Source organism: Pogona vitticeps, chromosome 3 (assembly GCF_051106095.1).
Source record: "Pogona vitticeps strain Pit_001003342236 chromosome 3, PviZW2.1, whole genome shotgun sequence".
In the NCBI taxonomy this organism is placed as follows: Eukaryota; Metazoa; Chordata; class Lepidosauria; order Squamata; family Agamidae; genus Pogona; species Pogona vitticeps.
The window spans coordinates 140,342,598-140,363,435 of record NC_135785.1 but is presented as its reverse complement, the minus strand read 5'-3'; the positions used below and the strand labels follow the sequence as shown (position 1 = coordinate 140,363,435).

The window sequence follows — 20,838 nt, the reverse complement described above, 5'->3', positions numbered from 1 at the left end:
GGCCATAGGGGCCATCGGTAAGCGATCGCATTAGCGATAAAAAAAACGGATCGCTATGTGATTTCGTCGTTATACGGTGCGCTCGTTAAGCGAGGCACCACTGTATAAATAAAAGTAAAGTTCTGATAGCTTGTCTCCACAGAAGGAACCTAAAGCAGAAAGTTTCAAGAGCCCTCTTTATGAACCATTTTCTATTTTATGATAAGAAAAATCAGATTTTTCAGCCATCTATTTCACTTAGCCTAATACTAGTGCTAACTGTTTGTGGGGTTTTTAAAATTGTGTTGCTTGTCTATTTGTTGTAAACCACCAGAAGTGGCCTTGGCTGCCAAATGGGTGGTGTATGTACAGTATGTATGTATGTATGTATGTATGTATGTATGTATGTATGTATGTATGTATGTATGTATGTATGTATGTATGTATGTATGTATGTATGTATGTATGTATGTGTCGTGCACCCCCAGCGACCCCTGTGTGTTTTGCCTCTCAGACAAGTTCACCTTTAGACATGACTTGTTTTTTACTCCTTTTTCGCTGCCACCAGAGGATATTATCCTCACTAAAGCAGTGGTGGACGTGGTGGTGCTGTGGGCTAAACCGCAGAAGCCTGTGCTGCAGGGTCAGAAGATCCGGCAGTCGTAAGATCGAATCCACGCAACGGAATGAGCACCCGTCGCTTGTCCCAGCTCCCGCCAACCTAGCTGTTCGAAAGCATGCAAATGCGAGTAGATAAATAGGGACCACCTCAGTGGGAAGGTAAACAGCGTTCCGTGTCTAAATCACACTGGCCATGTGACCACAGAAAGATTGTCTTCGGACAAAACGCTGGCTCTATGGCTTGAAGAGCAGGATGAGCGCCGCCCCCTAGAGTCGGACACGACTGGACAAAAATTGTCAAGGGGAACCTTTACCTTTACCTTTAAGCAGTGGAACAGTTTGCCTCCCAATGTTGTGGGTGACCCATCGCTGAAGGTTTTCAAGAAAAGATTGGACAGTCATCTGTCCAGGATGATATGGAGGTCCGGGATGGTATGAGGTCTCCTGCCTTGGGCTGGGGGTTGGACTAGAAGACCTCCAAGATCCCTTCCAACCCTATGGCGATTCTATGGTTCAGTCATGATGGGTTCAGGTAGCCGGCTCAAGGTTGACTGAGCCTTCCATCCTTCCAAGGTTGTGTAATCTGAGTATTCAGCTTGCTGGAGGGCAAGGTGTTTCTCACATAATTATGTTGTCAAGTGGTATATAAGTTGAAAGAGCAGTAGCAAGAACAACAACAACAACAGCAATGTATTACCTCAAAGAATGCTTCAGATAAGCCATTTTATATAATGCTATAAGTGTATGTCGGTGGAAGAGATTGTGTTTGCGATAAGTAAATGTCTCATCTGCAGGTAGGGTCAGTGCCAGGAAATCCTTAGCCATCATTTATTAATACAGCTGATACTACCACTACCTCAGGTGGGAGGAAAAAAACATATGGAACTCTTTGGTCTTCAAAGATTATTTATTTTATTTTATTTATTTAAAATATTTGTACCACATTTTCCTCCTTAAAAAGGACCCAAGGGAGCTTACAACAATGAAATACAACATTTAAGGTTGAAAACAATGAGTGTGCAATGGTGGTTAACATCATTAAAAGACAACATTTAAAACTATGAACAATAAATGAGGAGGCATCTTCCATCATTAACAGACAATACTGAGGCAAAGATCAATAAGCATATAAAAAATTTAAAAATGTCACTCTGAGAAAAGGAAAAACAGAAAATACAAGTAGTACTAAAAATCCAGTCAAAGCAGTAATGCATAACATTCTATTTTTTTAAAAAAACACATACAGGTAGCTGGTTACTGAGGGAAGGCTTGCCTGAAGATAAATGTCTGCCTGCTTGTGGAAGGACAGCAAAGAAGGGGCCAGCCTGGCCCCCTGTGGGGATGATTAGCTGGGGATGATTACTACTATGTAAGTACCTGTATGGACCATGTTGTGTTTTGGAACAGAGATGCTAAATATATCTATTTAAATATGCATGCAATTTATTATTATTATTATTCTGAGTAGGTTAATTTGGAGTGCCTATGTCCCCTTTATTCAGTACAGCTCGAAAGTAAAGCTGAATGGAATCACCGTTCCATAGATGAAAGTGCAGCCAGCTCTCAGGAAGAGAGATCAGCTGTATAAAGCCCATGCAGAACATCCCATTGTCTGCCTTTCATTTTCCTGATTTCCAGATGGGCACGATCTGCTGGTTTGGCAGTTCTTGCTGATTCATTTATTGTTTCCAAGTCCTGCCACCTTCAGCAGGCATCCATCTGGCTTCCTTCACCTGCCTCCGCCAGGTGCTGCCTCTGAGTGGGCACCTGCCTGAGGAGGTAGGGCTTTGAAGTGCCAAGCAGTTGTTCTGCCAATAAACATGAGAGTAGCCCAAAAGAAGCAGAAAAAGTGGGAAGGCTTTATTATAAATCAGATCCTTCGTTCCTTCCCTCCCTTCAGTTTCTTTACTGCCCATCTGGCTACCAGGCCACTCTGGATGATTCACAAGATCTTTCCTTCTTCTACTCTACTCTAGTTTGTTTACTTGTTAATTTTTTCATCATAACTGTAAGGAATACTCCTCAAGTTCCTAATTCCCTTGTCATGCCCATACGTGACAAGTCACCTTGATGAGTGATTTTCAAGCCCCATGACATACCCTGTGTTAAGATACATATATATTTGCTGATACAGACTGGAAACCAGCAAAAACTTTTGAAAACTTTTGAACCCTGGTGAACAGTTTTCAGCTTCATGAGTCTCACTTAGCCAGGCACTGTTTCACACTCAGCTGTCCTAATTAACTAGAATTAGAATGAACTAGAGTTTACCATGTTCACACATAAAAGAAAACTATGGTGTGCCTCAGAGTGAAAGCAGAATCTTTAGCTGTCCATTTCTTGAATATGAGGATCCTCTTTCTGGAGAAGAGTATATGACTGGATCATTGTTTTTTGACAGTTATTGAATTGGCCCAAGTAATCCCTGATTCATTACATTCCACAGCCTTGAAATCAACAAGTAGCATTAGATAGACCTAATTCTTCCAGAACTTCATTGCCTCTGCAAATCTGTTATTTATGAACAATAATCATAGCTATGTTACTGTAATAAAAGAAAACTATGGTTTGCCTCAGAGTGCTGAGATATTGGACATGAAACAAACTAGCCAAAAACTGTTACTTAAAGTAGTAAATTGCACTAGCAAAGAAAGAAGCAGTAAAAGTAGTCCTGTTTGAATAAATGGAACTTGTATGGGAGCTGGCTCACTAAATGCCCACAGGTCTAATTTTGACATGACTTATTACACTAAGCAATAGGATTTTGGCCAGTGAGTGTTAAATGAAAAAACATGGTGTGTGTGCTTATTTATTATTAGAGTGACCTCCAGGGGGCATAAGCAGCAAAACTGCACACTGATTGGCTCTCATTGCATTTGTTCTTGTTTCACCTTTATTGTAGTTTTCTTTAAAAAAACTGTCCTATTTACAACTAAGAGACAGGGCTCTTTGGGCAAATGTGCTGTAAAATGTGAGGTGGTATTATTTTTTTCACATGTCCTCATCCCAGACACTGGAATCTGATTCAAGTCCCTTCTGACTGATACTAAAATATATATAAAAGGCCAATTTGCCACAGTTTCCAAAAGAGAAGAAGAGCAATGATAGTTACAAATATTGACTCTGCGAACTTCAGTGTTGTGGCGTTAGCAAAAGGGTTTTGTGGAGGATTTTTAAAATAAGCTTGTACTGCCATCTGGTGGATATTTTATTTTAGCAAGCTCAGGTTAGAAAAAAATATTCAAAGAGCAACATGCTCTTGTTGCTGGAAAACTGCCTCTAAAATGACCTGAGGGTTAGCATCTCTGTAGAGTTCCACCTTGCATCCGCCTTGATTGTAGTGTTAAATACAATGCCACATATCAAGGGTGTCACACGCATAAATCATCACTAGCAGCAGCAGCCCCTGACTCACCAAGAGACTGTGTTTGTCATCCAGCAATGGTGATGGGCAGGAGTGACAGGAATGCATTTTTTTCCATGAAGATTCAGAAAGATACAAAATAACATCCCTGTTTGAGATGCTGATTGGGTCAGAGCATGATGGAAATAATGTCCCAAATTGGTGTCCCTTCTTTAACCATGGACTGACTGGAGTGGGAAGAGCTGTGCCCACTCCTAGCCTACTCCACAGAGGTGATTGAGGCACATATTAATTACGGTCTCATCTCCCTTGTGTTTTTACAAAGCCACCTAGCAGAGTTATTCTGAAGAAAGCCCATCTGTAAAAGACTTCCCACCAAATGGTATCATGTGTTGTCTCAGTTTTTGGCACAGCCTGTTTGCAAGGCATTTTACATATGAGATCAGTTGCAACTGCCTCAATTTTGACTATTCTGTTTTTGAAGCAGTACTAGGGTAAAATAAGTTTAGAGAATAATCCCATTGATAGTACTTGGCTGGTTTTCAGTTATTGCAGCATGAGGGTGTGGAGAAGGTATTTGAAATGGTTCAGTATGCCACTGTGCATCACTATTCTCATCATGTCTAATTCTCCTTTGCCTTAGATGCAAAGCTCCAAGGCCAAGACCCACATCATCTTGCAACAGCTATAAATGGCTTCAGAGTATCATTGCATTCATTCCTATTTATTCAACTTTCCTAACTTTACTGTGAGGTGGATAATGTTTTCTTGAGGGAGGAGTGTGTGTCCGAATTGCCTCCAAAGAAATACTTGTGAAACCACTTCTGCAAAATCTCTCATCAGCCTCCAAACTATTTTAACAGCTACTATCTTTGTGATTAAGTTTCTCCCCCTGGATGACATGCTGAAGTGAATTGTGACTAGTCTTCTCTAAGTTTTCAAAAATGAATCTCCTAATCCGTATTGTTTTAATCCAGTTTCTACCCTCACTTTTAGAATGGAAATAGCTTTGATCATTTCATTTCAGACTACTTTCCCCCATGAAATGACAGTGATAGTACATTCTTGTTGATTCTCATGAGCTTTTAATATATATTTTTTCAGCTCATTTGCTTTGGTTTGAGAATGTGGAACACCATACCATGCTCTAGTGTTCCTAACTAACTGGTCAGGATTTTGTTTCAAAATATATTACTGCAGAACTATGCTGCATGATATATATATATATATATATATATATTATAGAATCCCAGAAATGTATATGCTGCCTTTGGCTCTACTATATTGAACTCTAAAAGAAACTTTAATGTGAAACATTGGGGTAAAGTTTTTCAATGCACTGATAACACACTATTGTCTCTCCTTTGTTTCATTTACTTCAGGTGAAGATTAGAAACCCCCAACTTATGTCTGGAAAGAGATAAATGTCAATAAAGTGAGTATCAACGTTAGGTTGAGACTCAAGGTTAAGGAACTATTTGGTGATGATATATTTGACAAGATAGTTGGATCCCAACCTGCTTGTATTACAATTATACCCAGAGTCCTATTAAATTGCTCTTATGTAAGGATATTACTATATACTGTAAAGAAGAGTTTTCTGTAAGCAGTGCCCATTGCTAGAGAAATTTTACATCATAGCTATCAACACCCTGGGAGACATCTGGGAACAAAGAGATTTTCAAGATTTGTGGTCATTGTGCTCTATTGGTTTTGTTCTTATTTGTAACAATTATTTGCTAGGGAGGATTGCTGTGCTCCCTGATAATTATATCCTGTGGATATGCTCAGTGTGTTAGCAACCTGGCTGCAAAGCCAGAGACTGGGAGTTCAATTCCCCACTGTGCTTCCAGGGAGAAGAGTGAGCCTGTGTAGCCTTGAGGAGGCTTTTCAGAAGAAGGGAATGGTAAACTACTTCTGAGTACTCTCTACTAGAAAATCCTGAAATGAGTTGCCACAAGTCAGAATTGACTTGACAGATGATGATGATGATGCAACAGAATTCTAGTTCATCTCCCATTCTGTTCAAGAGCCATATTAGGAGATGTTGTCAGCCAGCTGCCCTAATTTGAAAAGTTTTCTGCAAGAGATTGTTTCACAGCCCTGGCAAAAATCAATCCCTTCCCCAGCAGCTCATTGGGTGAAGAGGATGAAAGAAAGTCTAACAGAAAAAAAATTGTAGAAAAAGTATACATAGGTATATGTAAATAAAATCCAAGGTCAAACCTGAAAAGCCAATCTTTTTATGTGTGTAATCCAAAGGTAAAGCAAAAAAACATAACCAAGGCCATAGACAGTGGAGGGATATGATGAATAGGACCCATTGAGAAATAGGAGGTCTGGAAGCTAGAAATAATGAGCAAACAAGCTTTACAAATGGAAGCTTAATCCATTTAAGATAGATGTGCTTATCAGTCAAAAGCTAGATCTCAGAATAAAGATTCAACATCTGCTGGACAGGTTTGTCCTGTAACTTTTATAGCTAAAAACTTAAGATAGAAATATATATTTCTCACTGAAATATTTGCCTACATAATAATATGAAGCACAGTCTTCATATTATTAAGCATTTGTGCCTCCAGCCTTCTCCTAGCTGTAAGAATGTTTTTGGAAGATTCAGTAACATGTGACTCCTAAAAAAGTTACATATTTTTATAATTCTTTGATTTTTATGCATAGCAGCAATGTACATGAATAAGGCTTATAAAAAGAGGCAAGTTAATGTTGTCTGAATCATTCCAACAATGAAACTTCTTATATCTTGCTACCCAGATGAGTTTTAATATGATTGACCAGTTATCTGTTTTCACACTGGAATTAACCCTTTCAGAGATAAATGTTAGCTGTGGCAGACTATAAAACTTGGACTACAAAGAGATGTTATAAAAATTTTAGAGTGCTCTGAGGTCATTGCGTGGGTTCCGTACATTTGACCTTGACAAAACTATTTTATTCTAGCACTTCTGAGAACTAAATGACAAGGAAAGGACTTTTAACACTGTTCTGCGTCTTTTTTAAAAAAATGAAATAAAAATTATGTTTGCATTGTATATGCCAGTCCTCCCTCTCCACCTCCATTCCCCATCTCCTCTCTTGCTCCTCCCTCCATTGGAGCAGGGAAAGCTGGATTTTTTTAAAAAAAATATGTATGACACATCACTTCATTGGCTTGCTACCCAAGTGACACAGCACTAGATTGAAAAGAAGAAGGAAAAAAAATCCTCTGCCTCCACTTCTGTCTGCCTCTTTACAAGAGTGGGGGAAAGCTGGATTTTTAAAAAATGCATGCATTGTTAAGTGGCATACCACTTCATTGTATAGGTTATTCCAGAGACATAGCACTGGAGTGTAAAGAAAAAGAAAACACAAAAATATTCATCCTACACATCTTCTCCTGTCTCCTTTCCCCTTTCTGCAGGGAGAAGGGGAAAGCTATTTTTTTCTTTTTAAAAATTATTGGTAATTTACATGTCAATCCATTGGATTTTAACTGCCTTGTTGGGGGAAACACCTACTGATACTGCTTTGGTTCAGCATGAGCCACTCAGGGATGGAATTGAAGATAGTTCCAAATGTGCAGGCTGGATGTATCTTCTCTTTGTGTGGATGATGTATTCTGTCATTTCTAAGGAGTATAATACCTCTTGAAAGAGACCTTGGCCTTGGGAGCATTTTTACCTGATTACTCTGTTTTTTTTATTTTGCTTGTAAAATCACGTGGCTTGTTAATTCAGATACAGTACTGTTTGGAGAGGTTGCAAAATTAGCGTGTGCTTCCTTTCCTCTGCTGTCCTGTTTAGTTTTGGAAGGTGAACTGTTCTAAATGGTGGAGGCTTCAGCCCTAGATCTGTGAGGGTCATAGCTGAGATTTTCAGCTGTTATCTTCCTTGTGAGAGCGGCTGAGGAGCTATCTCTTTGTTCTGGAACTTGAATTTCTCTGATATTATTTGTTAGTTTGTAGGTGTCCAATTTTGTGATTGGTTTGAGACTGATATTTGAGTTGTTGTTGTTTAGTCATTTAGTCATGTCTGGCTCTTCGTGACCCCATGGACATTGTCCAGCCATCTCATCCTCTGTCGTCCCCTTCTCCTCTTGCCGTCACACTTTCCCAACATCAGGGTCTTTTCCAGGGAGTCTTCTCTTCTCATGAGATGGCCAAAGTATTGGAGCCTCAGCTTCAGGATCTGTCCTTCCAGTGAGCACTCAGGGTTGATGTCCTTCAAAATGGATCTGTGGCCTTTCAGATGTTTGTGAGTTCAGAATATGTGTAGAGTGTGAGGCATTTATAGCCTCTTTGCAGTCATCAGCAATGCATAACCTTAATATATGCATGCTAATAGATTCTATGAATGATGTACTTATGCAATACAAACATTCTTGTATCCACTAGAGAGAGCTGTTGTAGAAATCTATAGAACTAATATCAAAATTGAGAGGAGCTTGGACACACAAGATATAAAATATTAATTATTCATAATCGCCTTATTTCCAAAACATTTTATTTTAAAACATAATTAGTTTCCTTCATTTTTAAAAATGTCAATAGATTACATTAAATAATTCAAAGAAAAGTAGATGCCTACATCTATTTCATGTTTTGTTTCATCTAGTGATAAGCAACAGGGCCCTGCCATAATTCTTAATTTGTTCATCAGGCTATAAATTCTTCTTTGTTCCGGCTAAATCTGATTTTTGTCCCAACTGGAGGTCTACCATTGAAGTCAACGGAGCCTATGATAACTGTCATTGAGGCAGGGAAAAACAAAAACGAAAGAAAAGAAAAAAGAAAAGCAAACAAACACAGAGATCCCAACAACCCTGCTTTTCATAGCTTCTGAGGTATTTTCTGACACTTTGAGAATTTAAATGTCTCACGGCGTGTGAAAATGTTTGTTTCAAGTAGCTGTCAGTGTTCTTTTTTCTGAAAAATGTGTAAGTTCTACAATGGTTACAATTCAGCAGTAAATCGCAATGATAGTAGATTGGATTCATTGTATCATTGGGGATTTGGTGAGTCATTTCATCTGTAAATTGCATTGATTTAAATGGGCCTACTCTAGATGTGACATACTACTGAATTTTAGCCCTTGTGTTTAAAAAATGGTACAACTACTATTTCCATATCAAAACAACAACAAAACATGTTTTCATCCTCTCCAAAAAGAATCCCAACAGAAATCCAGAAGGAAGGAGCTACTCTAATATTAAAGTGCCTTTGATTTATTTGTAAGAAGACAATTTTCTTACCAGATAACAAAATAGTGTCTGCTATGGAAAAAAATTTTTGGTACCCTACAGTCAATTAGAGCCTGAACACCACAACAAAAAAGCAATGTGGATAGATCATATTTACTACAAAAATTTGGAGGCAAGGGATTACTGCAAATACAGGAGGTAATAGAGGAGGGGGGAAAAAAGCCTAAATGATTCAATTAGTACAAGCAGAGAAAAATTACTTAAGGCAGTAAAAATGGAATTTTTTTTTAAAACAATGGAAACAAAGACCCAATATAAGAAGCAATAATTTGAAAAGAAATTAAATAGGTGGAAAAATAAACCACTACATAGTCAACATCTGAGAAATAGGGATAGAAAGCATGATCCTAATTCAACATGGGCATGTCTAAAACTGAGGATCCCTTAAGAAAGAAACTGAAGGCTTGATTTTTGCTGCACAAGAACAAGCTCTCCAAACCAACATGATGAAAGCTAAGATCCAAGGAGTTAGTGCTAACAGCAAATGTCAATTCTGCCAAGAAAAAGAGGAAACTGTGTCACACCTCATCTGTGAATGGCCAAAGATTGCACATACAGATTACAAAGTTAGACATGATAGAATGGCAAGGTCCCAAAAATCTGTGGGAACATTAGGTAGAGAATATGTCAGAAAATGAGGAAATCAAGATCCTGTGGAATTTCTGGATCCAAACTGATAAACACCTTGAACATAATACACCTGACATAGTAGTAATAGAACAAAGAAGTGTCCGGAATTGCAATTCCAAGGGATGCCTGAACTGAAAATAAAGAATTGGAAAAACTTACAATGTACAGAGACATAGCAATTGAAACATTTCACGTCTGGAAGAAACACACTTCAGTGGTCCCTGTAGTCACTGGGGCTTTGGGAACACTATCAAGAAATTTCACATAGTAGTATAAGCAGTTGCAGATTTCAGAAATCACATTATCAGGAGGCGGGGCTTGTCACAGTTAAGGCAGCATCCCCTGGGAAAAGCTCCTGGGGAAAGCTGGAACCGCCCGGTCTGGGGGTCCTTCATGAGATGGGGAATCGTAGGGGAGGCTAGGAGAAGTCTCCCTGAGCAGTAAATGAGCATCAGAGGAAGGAAGGCTGGGCAGCAACCTTGCATTTCTTACCTCTGAAGAGATCACCAAGCATAGATCGGGTCCGGGAGCCATCTTAGGCAACTAACTGTAAGTAACCCACCCACCCTGGAGGAGAGGAAAATGAAGAACTACAGCTAAAAATTGACAACAATAATAACATTGAAGCCCTTATTCTAAAAATGATACTATAAAGTGGGAAGGGCCGAAAAGAAGTGGAGGAGTGGTGAGTTTACTTACTGGCTCTGCTGTTTTGCTATTTTAAAAGTGAAACCAGCTCTTTGCAGACTGACCAAGGCCAGCAGCAAGACGGTGAGAGGAAAATAAAATAAAACCTGATCCTGGAAAAATTATTTGATGAAATAAACAATGACAGATGGAACTTATGCTGTTATCAGTAAGAAACTAGACAGAAAACAACCAACAACATTGTGCTACTAGACTTCTCAACAGTAGACAGCATGCTACCAAATCTTGGGAACTATATAATATCCTTGGGGTGGGGAAGCCCCCCTCAGAGGCTACGACTGTAAAGGATTATATTGTAAACTATGAGAAGTTAGCTGGGAGAGACATGATTCTTGAAAGTGGACTGTGTAACTGAGAAAACCAGGACTGGAGTTGTTGATTGGATTTATAGTCAAAAGAACATACAGTGGATTATAATGACACCTACTGGAGGAAAGCTAAGTGTCAGCCTCAATACACCTAACTGATATGTGAAAAGCCTTGGGGACTTTGGAATATCGTACTAAGATTGGAACTGTACAAATATTGAAGCGGAAAAGCCGGAGATCTTTCCTAGCTTCATTTTGATATCTGGAACATTGCTTGGGACTTTGGATTATAGCAACGAGGTTGGAACTGTACAAATATTGAGGTTTGAAATTCTGTGATTGTCATCAGCTTGGATTTTTCTCGTTGGACGGCATGGGGAATCTGGGAATAGAGGTTGAGGGATATAACAACATTGCTAGGATTTTCAGAAGAAGGAACATTTCTACCATGGCTGTGTTTTAAACTGTTGGGCAAAAATTGAAATGGCCTCAAAAAAAATCAAAGCCCCAAATGCCTGGAACCTCTCCTGCTCAATCTCAAGGCCTGGGAAAATTAGTGGCATAAGAATCAAACAAATAATGGCAGACCACCATGCAAAAAATTTTAACAATAGGATTCCAACAAGTAAATGTATGTCTCACCCAAATAGCAGATCAGATGAAGGAGATGAAAACTGATATATCAGAAGCCAAAAAACAGATAATGGAAATAAAAACAAAAACACAAGATATTGAGGAAAAAGTGAAAGGTACAGATGCTAGGGTGAGCCAAACTGAAGAAACACTACAGGCAGTACAAGAGAATCGAAAACAAAATCACAACAGATTAATAATGTTAGAGATGGAGAGAGAATCAAAAATGCTGAGATTTCAAAATGTGCCAGAAAAGGATGGTGAAGACCTAGAGATATTAATGAGTAAAGCTTTGGCTGCAGAAATAGAAGTAGTGGACCTCCGTCAGTGTTTGTAAGCAACTTATAGAGTGAGCACAGCATATACCAAAAGAAATAAGCTACCCAAAGAAATTCATGTAAGATTTATGAAGAAATCAATTAGAGATAAGGTTTTAAGCATCTCATAAGATAAACAATTGATAATAGACGACAAGAAAATTAATGTCTTAAAACAAATTCCCTGGCAAATGAGGCAGAGAGGGAAGAAATACTCCAACAAAATGGACTTTCATATAGATGTGAATTGACACATAGAGATATAACATCGCTGATGAAAGCGCAGGATTTTATGAAAACAAATGAGAAGAATCTAAAAATACAGGGAGAAAGAAAGAAGAAGGGAAAACCAGAAGAAAGACCCCAAGAGAAATCAAATCACTCATCACAATCAGAATTAGATACAGAGCTAGGAGAACAGGAAGTAGCCAAGATGTACCAGAAGCATGATGAGGAAAAACCAGAAAGATAGTAATCAACAACAAGATGACTAGAAAACAAATGAAGATTTTTTCAGTCAATGTAATGGCCTGAATTCACCTCAAAAATGAAAAAAGATATTTCTACAATTGCAGAAACAGAAATCTGATATTATTTGCATTCAAGAAACCCATATGAAAAGAGCAGACCAGAAACTCTTGGAATGTTCAAGGTTGGGAAGATTGTTTTGCAGCTTCAGATGTAAGTAAAAAGAAGAAAGGCATGGCTATGTACATAAAGAAAGAAATGGAACCAAAACTAATTTTTGCCTCAGACAATGGAAGGATATTAATGGTGGAACTCCAAAGAGAATCAAAGAAAGTGCTAATTCTCAATATTTAGGCACCAAATGGAAATCAAGAAAAAAAATTTAAACAACAGCAGCTAGAACTGACAAAGATTATGATTGTGTGATAGGAGATTTTAATGCTGTTTTTGACAAAGAACTAGACACAAAATCAGATAAATAAAAAAAAGAGAGGTACAATCTCAAGAAACGTTCTACAACTGGCGGAAGAGGTAAATATTATAGATGCTTGGAGGACATGTAACCCAAAGACAAGAGACTATACCTTTATTTCTAATAGACGTACATTGTGGCAAATAATTGATACATGTTGGATCTCAACAAGCCTAATGAAAGAATTGGAACAAATAGACATCTTACCTAACACATTTGCAGACCATAGTCCAATTTCATTACAACTGGGTAGCAAATTAAGAGAATTTAATTGGAAGCTCAATACTGCACATTTAAAAAATGAGGATTTTATCAAGCAAGTAAAAGAAGAAATAGATTTCTTCTTCAAACAGAATATAAGGCCAGAAACATCAATGATAATGGTTTGGGAGGCAAGTAAAGCATTTTTTAGAGGAGTAGCTATTAGACTTTCAGCAAAACAAAAAAAAGTAAGACAGAAAAAATATAAGATTTTGGAACATAGATTAGCCTCAGATGAGTTACAGTTGAAACAAAACCCAACAAATACAGAATTTAAAGAGAAGATAAAGTTTGTACAACACCAGATAAATATATTGCTCACTGAAGAAAATGCAAAGAAACTTAAATTTGCAAAGCAAAATTTTCAAAATTGTAAATAAACCAGGGAGATGGTTAGCATATAAATTAAGGAAAGAGAAGGAGAAAACAGTAATACAAACATTGAAAGATGAAACAGGGATTGAGAAATGTAAACAAGAAGAAATAAAAAAGACTGAAGATTTCTATCGGAATGTATACAATAGAAAGGAAATAGATAAAGAAGCCCAGAAAGAATATGCATGGAAACACAACAAAATGAAACTGACTAAAAAACAAATTCAGTCCTTAAAAGAGCCCTTAACATTTGCAGAAATTACAGAAGCCCTTAAAAAAAAGTCCCAGGAAAGCACTAGGCCCAGATGGTCTGCCAGCGGAATATTATAAAGAATTAGAAAATGTATTGTTCAATCCATATAAGCTTTTGGAATTTGTAGAAGAAAAGGGAGGATTGCCACCAAAATGGACATAAACTATAATTTCCCTTATACATAAGGAAAACACGGAGGGTAAAGAAATAAAAAACTACAGACTGATCTCACTACTGAACATGGATTATAAAATATATGCGACCATGTTGGCAACTAGACTGAAAATAATTTTAATACAGTCAATACATCAAGATCAGTCAGGTGTTCTTCCAGAAAGGCAGATGACTAAGAACATAAGGATAATCTTAAATTCTTTGGAATACTGTACTATGAAACTCACCTGGAAAAACAGATGGCTATGATATTATTGGATGTGGAGAAAGCCTTTGCTAATCTGAATTGGAATTTTATGCTGTATCAACTCGAAGTGCTACAAGTTGGAGAAAGATTTTTGGAACAAATTAAAGCAATTTATACCCAGCAAAAGGCAAAAGATAGGATCAATGGAGAGTTGACAAAAGAAATACAAATAAAGAAAAGTACTAGACAGGGTTGCCCACTCTCGCCATTACTATTTATTCTTACTCTAGAAATATTAACTGAACAAATTAGAGATAAAAAGGAAATAAAAGGACTGAAAGTAAGAGGCCATATACCCATAGAGCCTTTGCAGATGATCTAGTCATTATATTGGAAGACCCAATGGACTCAATAGAAGATCTGAATAGAGATGCTAAAAATTTTGGCAATATGGCAGGAATGAAAATAAACCAAAAGAAAACAAAAATATTTGTTAAAAAGAGAACAAGAATGACAGAAGCTAATAGAAAAGACTAACTTCCAAGAAGAAAAGAGAGTTAGATACTTAGGGATCCAAATCACAAAGAAAACGAGCACATTATTCAAAGATAATTATACAAAGTTGATCAAAGAGATACAGATCAACCTGCAGAGATGGGACAAATTACAGTTATCGTTGACGGGAAGAATAGCAACCATTAAAATGAATGTTCTACCTTAAATTTTATTTAGATTTCAGACAATTCCCATAATATTAAAACAGTCTTTTTTCAAGAACTTAAGATAATTATGAGATTTGTGTGGCAAGGTAAAAAACCAAGAATAAAAACTAAAGTAAGGCAAGATGCCAAACAGAGAGCGGGTTTTGGTCTTCCAGATTGGGTTTTGTATTATAGATCCTGTGTATTAGACTGGATAAAGAAATGGATAACCTTGGAAAATGATAGACTAATCAATTTGGAAGGACATGATTTGCAGTTTGGTTGGCATGCTTTTCTATGGTATAAAAAAGATAAAGAGCAGAAACATTTCAATTCCCATATGATAAAAAGAGCTCTATTAGGAACTTGGAAAAAGTTTATTCAACAAATTTACCAAAAAACACCAGTAATGGTATCATCTATAGAGGCCTTTGCACAACCTAATCTTATGACGGAAGTTAAGCTTCTAAGGTATCAAGATTTATTTTAAAAGGACTGTGAGTTAAGGTCTAAAGAAGAGTTAGAGACATAGTATATATATATAGAGAGACTGATGGTCCAGAGCACAAGTGGAATCCAGGTACAGAAAAGACAAAATAGAGTTTACCCAAAACAAACAATATTTGATAAATGTCTGTTAGGCTCAAAAGATAAAATAATTAAGAAAATGCATAACTATTTGTTAGAAATTAAAATGTAAGACAAGATGGTTAAAGAATGTATGATTAAGTGGGCACAAAATATAGGACATAATATTGATATTGATCAATGGTTGCAAATACAGTGGGGTCTCGACTTACGAACTTAATACGTATTGGAAGGTGGTTCTTAGGTCGAAAAGTTCTTAGGTTGAGTCTGCATTTCCCATAGGAATGCATTGAAAACCATTTAATCTGTATCTGCTCTTTTCCGTCCATAGAAACTAATGGGAAGCTGCTATTCTGCCTTCTGCCACTAGAGGGGGATATTTTTCTTTTTTCTTTCCTTAGGTTCAGGAAAGGAAGGGGGAGGCAGGGAACAATTTTAAAAGCACTTTTGAAAACTTTTTTTTTTCACTGAAGCCAATTTTAAATCATGTTTTAAAGCATGTTGTGCTGATTTTTTCAGCACAAAGACACACAGGCAGGCTTTTTAGGTGCTGAGCAAGCCTCCCCAAGCCTCTTCAGAGTCAGCAGATCAGCTGATAGGTGGGGGAGAGGAGGGTGCAGGAGCGGGGGGGGGGGAAATCACAAAATGGCTGCCAGGCTCCCTTCTGGGTGTCGGCTTTTAGCTGTTTCCTGCTCTTTTTCCTGCTGTTTGGGGGCTACCAAGGCCTGGTAAGTGACATTCTTTTATTTATTTTTAAGTTTCTGACCCTTTTTCCCCTCCAGAAGCCTCTAAGGGGAGGGAGGGGGCACTTTTTTTTCCTGTACGTAACTCGAGGGAAGTTCGTATGTCGAGTCCTTATTTCCCCTATAGGGCGGGTTCGTAAGTTGAATTGTTTGCAAGTAGGGTCGTTCGTAAGTCAAGACCCCACTGTATTGCAAAATAATATAAAGCTTATAAAATCGGTTAATTTCAAGGAGAATATATACAAGTTGTTTTACAGGTGGCATATGACTCCGGAAAAATTGTCAAAGATTTATACAGATGTGTCAAAGGTTTGTTGGAAGTGTGTGACACACGAGGGAAGCTTTTATCATATGTGGTGGACTTGCAGCGTAGCGAAACAATATTAGATAGGAGTGCATACTTGGTTACAAAAATATTGCTTTCTAAGTTTTCAATAACTACAGAACTGTTTCTACTGAGTATGAAACCAGACAACATAGATAAGACAATATAAGCTAAACTTTTAATTTTTACAAGTATGGAGAGTGTATAATCTCTAATGACTCAAGGTATAAACCACATTACCAACCTTCCATCTTCAAGTGAGGGAATATCATTTTTAATTCCAAGCAGTTTGATTTTTTTTATTATTATAAATATTTTATTAATTTTTCAATATATCTCCTACTGCAATAAAGGACAACTAATAATTAACTATGCCGAAACCAAGATTATGGTTGTTAGTAGGAGGAGAATAACGCATAAAGTGTCTCTAAATGGACATCCTGTAGACCAAGCATCATGATACAAATATCTCAGCATAGTCTTCCATTCTTCAGGATCCTGGCTTACTCATGTAAACCATGCAGCAATGAGTGTCCAGAAAAACACCGTAGCACTAACCAGATTTTTCAGTACTGATGGGGGTAAACATGTTCCATCAGCAATACAAGATTTTAAGGCCAAAATTATTTCACAAATACTTTACGGCTCTCACCTGTTTGCCTACGCTAACATATGACTTCTGGAGATTGTTCAAACCAAATTGGCGAGAGCCATCCTTGGAGTTCTATGTTGTACTTCCAATGTGGGTCTTCACTTAGAGGTCGGGTTAGTGTCCATCAAAACGTGGGCCAAAGTTCTTATGGTAAAGCACTGGCTTAAACTTTTTTTTTTTTTTGAAAGCTTAGCCCCACTGATGCTACCAGATACTTTTCAGTTGGAATGTAAGAAGAATATAACTGAAGAGATATCGAAAATTGGTTTTTCTCTCAGTACACTTATAGTAATGGATCTCATGGATGCTGTCAAGGCGGTGGAGTTAAGGGTCTGGGATATAGAATTACAGGACCATGTTGTCCAGCTGGGGAAATCTAACATTCTGAATAAATCTGCTTTTATCACCTCCTCATATTTAGCCAGTACAATCTCATCTAAAGCCACAAGGGCTTTTACACTTGCTAGACTTAATGTATTACCTTCTAAGCTTCTGGAGGGATGTTTTTGTTGCCTCCATCAGATTGTCTCTTCCCATATAATAGTGACAAAGTCGAATCAGTGGGTCATGTTCTCTTATATTGTACTTGCTATTGGGATTTACGTATGGAGCTTTTACTTCCTATTATTTGTAAATCTCCTGGGAGATCAGAGGAGTATTATGCACAGTTGCTACTCTCTGACAATACTCCTTGTATCACAAGACAAGTGGCCAAATTCTGTGCTGCAGCAGTAGTTATTCATGACCAGATAGTTGGGTTATCATTTTAGACTGACAATATAACACTTTTATAATATAACACTGCACAAGGTTTTACTTAATTTAAACATAAATGATGTTAATAATTTGAAAGAAGGGACTGTTTTATCATGTTTTTAATGGAAATTTTATAATTCTGCTTAATTTTACAAAATTACAATTGTATGTATTTATTTTATATTGTTCTGGCTTTACTGGTCCTTGACTGTAATAAAGTTACTACTAATACAAAGAAATTACCTATATTTCAAAAAAGGAATAATACTGAACCAATTCGGGACTTAAATGAGGTTGGAGTCTCTGTTCTCGAAAGGGGGGAGGGGGATATTTTTTTATTTTTTTATACTTTATTTTGTTGTAGTTTGTAGATTTATATGTTCAAATAAAAAAATTATTTACAAAAAAAATGGGGTTAGATTCTTGGACAATGCCATGAATGAAACCTCTGCTGTCTTCTCCGTCATACTTGTTCATTGGATGCTTCCTCTTGACCTCCTCTGTCTTCCCACAGGGACATTCATTCATTCATTCATTCATTCATTCATTCATTCATTCATTTATTTATTTATTTATTTATTTATTTATTTATTTATTTATTTATTTATTTATTTATTTATTTATTTATATGGAAATGTTGGGTTCAGATTTCCTTCCTTCCTCCCTCCCTCCTTTCCTTCAAGGCACCTCAGAACAATTAAAAGGATAGAACGTTAACCAGTTTAAAATGCTATACAAAAACTGTATTAAAGACAATTAAACATTAATAACTACCGAAATTGAGATTTTTTCCAAAAAAAATTAATAAGTTTGAAAGTATTAAAATATTTTGAACATTCAAAAACATTTTAATTTCTCACTATATTTTCTACTGTTGCACTATAGTTAATTTTTGTGGCTGTAGCATACAAAATTCAACCTATGGTACCTATGATTTCTTTCTTTCTTCTAATCTCACAATGTGAACTTTTTATTTTATAATACAAAGAAGAATAGGAAGAGGGCAAAAAGGACGTTGAGGGAGCAAATGAAGATGTAGCAAGCCTGTTTCTTTTTTTTTTTTCTGTCCTAAAAGTAAAGAGTGCCATTGTTTTTTTTTCTAAGATCAATCTGTGAATATATCTATTTTATTTTATTTTATTTTATTTTATTTTATGAACTTATAGCATACAAAATAAGTAGGGCTATAATTATTACAGTGTTTACCTTGGTGGCAGCTCTGTTTAAACTTTGTAGAGAGGAAAAGTTTTCCATGAACATACATAATTCTGAGTTGCATGAGATTCTGTAGATTTAGGATCAACATTAGATGGCTTGCATTTCATTGCTTGCTATTTTGTACTCATGAAAACTTTCCAGGGTGATAAGTATGATATATTGTTTCAACAGAATTGTGAAGAATGCTCTAGTATCCTAAGTTAACACCTGGTTAATGGTGGGAGCTTTCTTAGCCTACCATGGCTTCTTAAAACACACACACACACACACACACACACACAGAGAGAGAGAGAGAGAGAGAGAGAGAGAGAGAGAGAGAGAGAGAAACATACATAATGATATGCTTCTTCCACAAAATACCTGCCTCTCAGCCTTGCTCTTTCTGTACATTGACCTGTTATGCTCTGTCATTTAGATATTTGTAATACAGTGGTGCCTCATTAGATGATTACCTCACAAAAGGAGGAATTCACTAGACGATGACGATGACTTTTTTTGAGCGATGTTATGCTTCAGGAAACAATTGTTCCTATGGGTCATTTCCATTGGACAATGTTTGGGTCCTTGCCTCGCAAGACGAGTTTTGTGGGTTTTTTTACCCTGTTTTGCAAGACAGTTTCCCCCCATTGGAACACTCATTAATTACATAAAACCTACTTTTTTATCCCAAAAAAGTGGGGGAGAAAATGTATGCTGCTGGCTTTCCAGGGTCTGCCTCCTGGAAAATAGCAGCATACACTTTCTCCCCTACTTTTTTGGGATAAAAAAGTAGGTCTTATGTAATTAATGTGTTTCAATGGGAGAAAAAACCATCTTGCAAAGCATTGCCAATGGGGCTATGGCTGCAAATTTAAATGGTAGAGGATGGTGAAAACAGCCAAGAACCAAAGGGTAAAGAGATTGTAAAAATACCAGGGAAATCACGAGGGCAATCCCCCATTAGCACAAATTATGCAGTTGAGTTCTCCACATTTGGAGAAATCATAGTGATCAATAGCACACCTGAAGTGTAATGTATCAGCCTCCCCCCTGGGAAAACCACTTTTATGACATGGTGTTTCCCCTACAAGGTATGAGTTGGAATGGACCTTTCACCTCCTACCCCCTTCTGTCCCCTGACCCCCCCCAAGGCATGGTGACCCCCTGGCTGCACCCATCAGGGGCTAGGTGTTCCTCCCACAATCCTCTAGTGCACAGGTATTAGCATAAGGTATTAGCATATGCTAATACCTGTGCACTAGAGGATTGTGGCAGAAACACCTAGCCCTTGATGGGGGTTCCACAGGGCACACCAAAACACTGAGCAGCTCTCGTTGCCTCTCACAGGACTGGAGCTGTGCAGCCCTGTACTGAGTGGGAGGTGCAGCCAGGGGGTCACCATGCCTTGGGGGGGGGGGTCAGGGGTTCATACCTTGCAGAGGAAGTCGTCGTTGTCATTTAGTCGTTTAGTCGTGTCCAACTCTTCGTGACCCCATGAACCAGAGCACGCCAGGCCCTCCTATCCTCCACTGCCTCCCGTAGTTGTCTCAATTTCATGGTGGTTGCTTTGCAGACACTGTCCAGCCATCTCATCCTCTGTCGTCCCTTTCTCCTCTTGCCTTCACACTTTCCTAACATCAAGGTCTTTTCCAAGGAGTCTTCTCTTCTCATGAGATGGCCAAAGTACTGGAGCCTCAGCTTCAGGATCTGTCCTTCCAGTGAAAACTCAGGGTTGATTTCCTTTAGAATTGATAGGTTTGTTCTCCTTGCAGTCCAGGGGACTCTCAAGAGCCTCCTTCAGCACTACAAATCAGAGGCATCAATTCTTCGGTGGTCTTCTTTCTTTATGGTCCAGCTCTCACTTCCATAC

The 20,838-nt window shown here is 37.7% G+C and overlaps 1 long non-coding RNA gene and 1 other non-coding gene across 2 annotated transcripts in view; one reads left to right on the top strand and one right to left on the bottom strand.

Moving 5' to 3' along the window:
• Positions 1-1,210: 1,210 nt before the first annotated feature.
• The window catches only part of LOC144588287 (uncharacterized), a 32,164-nt gene continuing 12,536 nt past the window's right edge, over positions 1,211-20,838 (top strand). Inside the window, exon 1 of the long non-coding RNA XR_013543783.1 lies at positions 1,211-1,969. This is a non-coding gene — a long non-coding RNA (uncharacterized LOC144588287). The remainder of the gene's footprint in view (positions 1,970-20,838) is intronic.
• LOC140706195 (U1 spliceosomal RNA) lies at positions 19,901-20,067 on the bottom strand. The gene has a single exon (XR_012085872.2). It is a non-coding gene; the product is annotated as a U1 spliceosomal RNA (small nuclear RNA).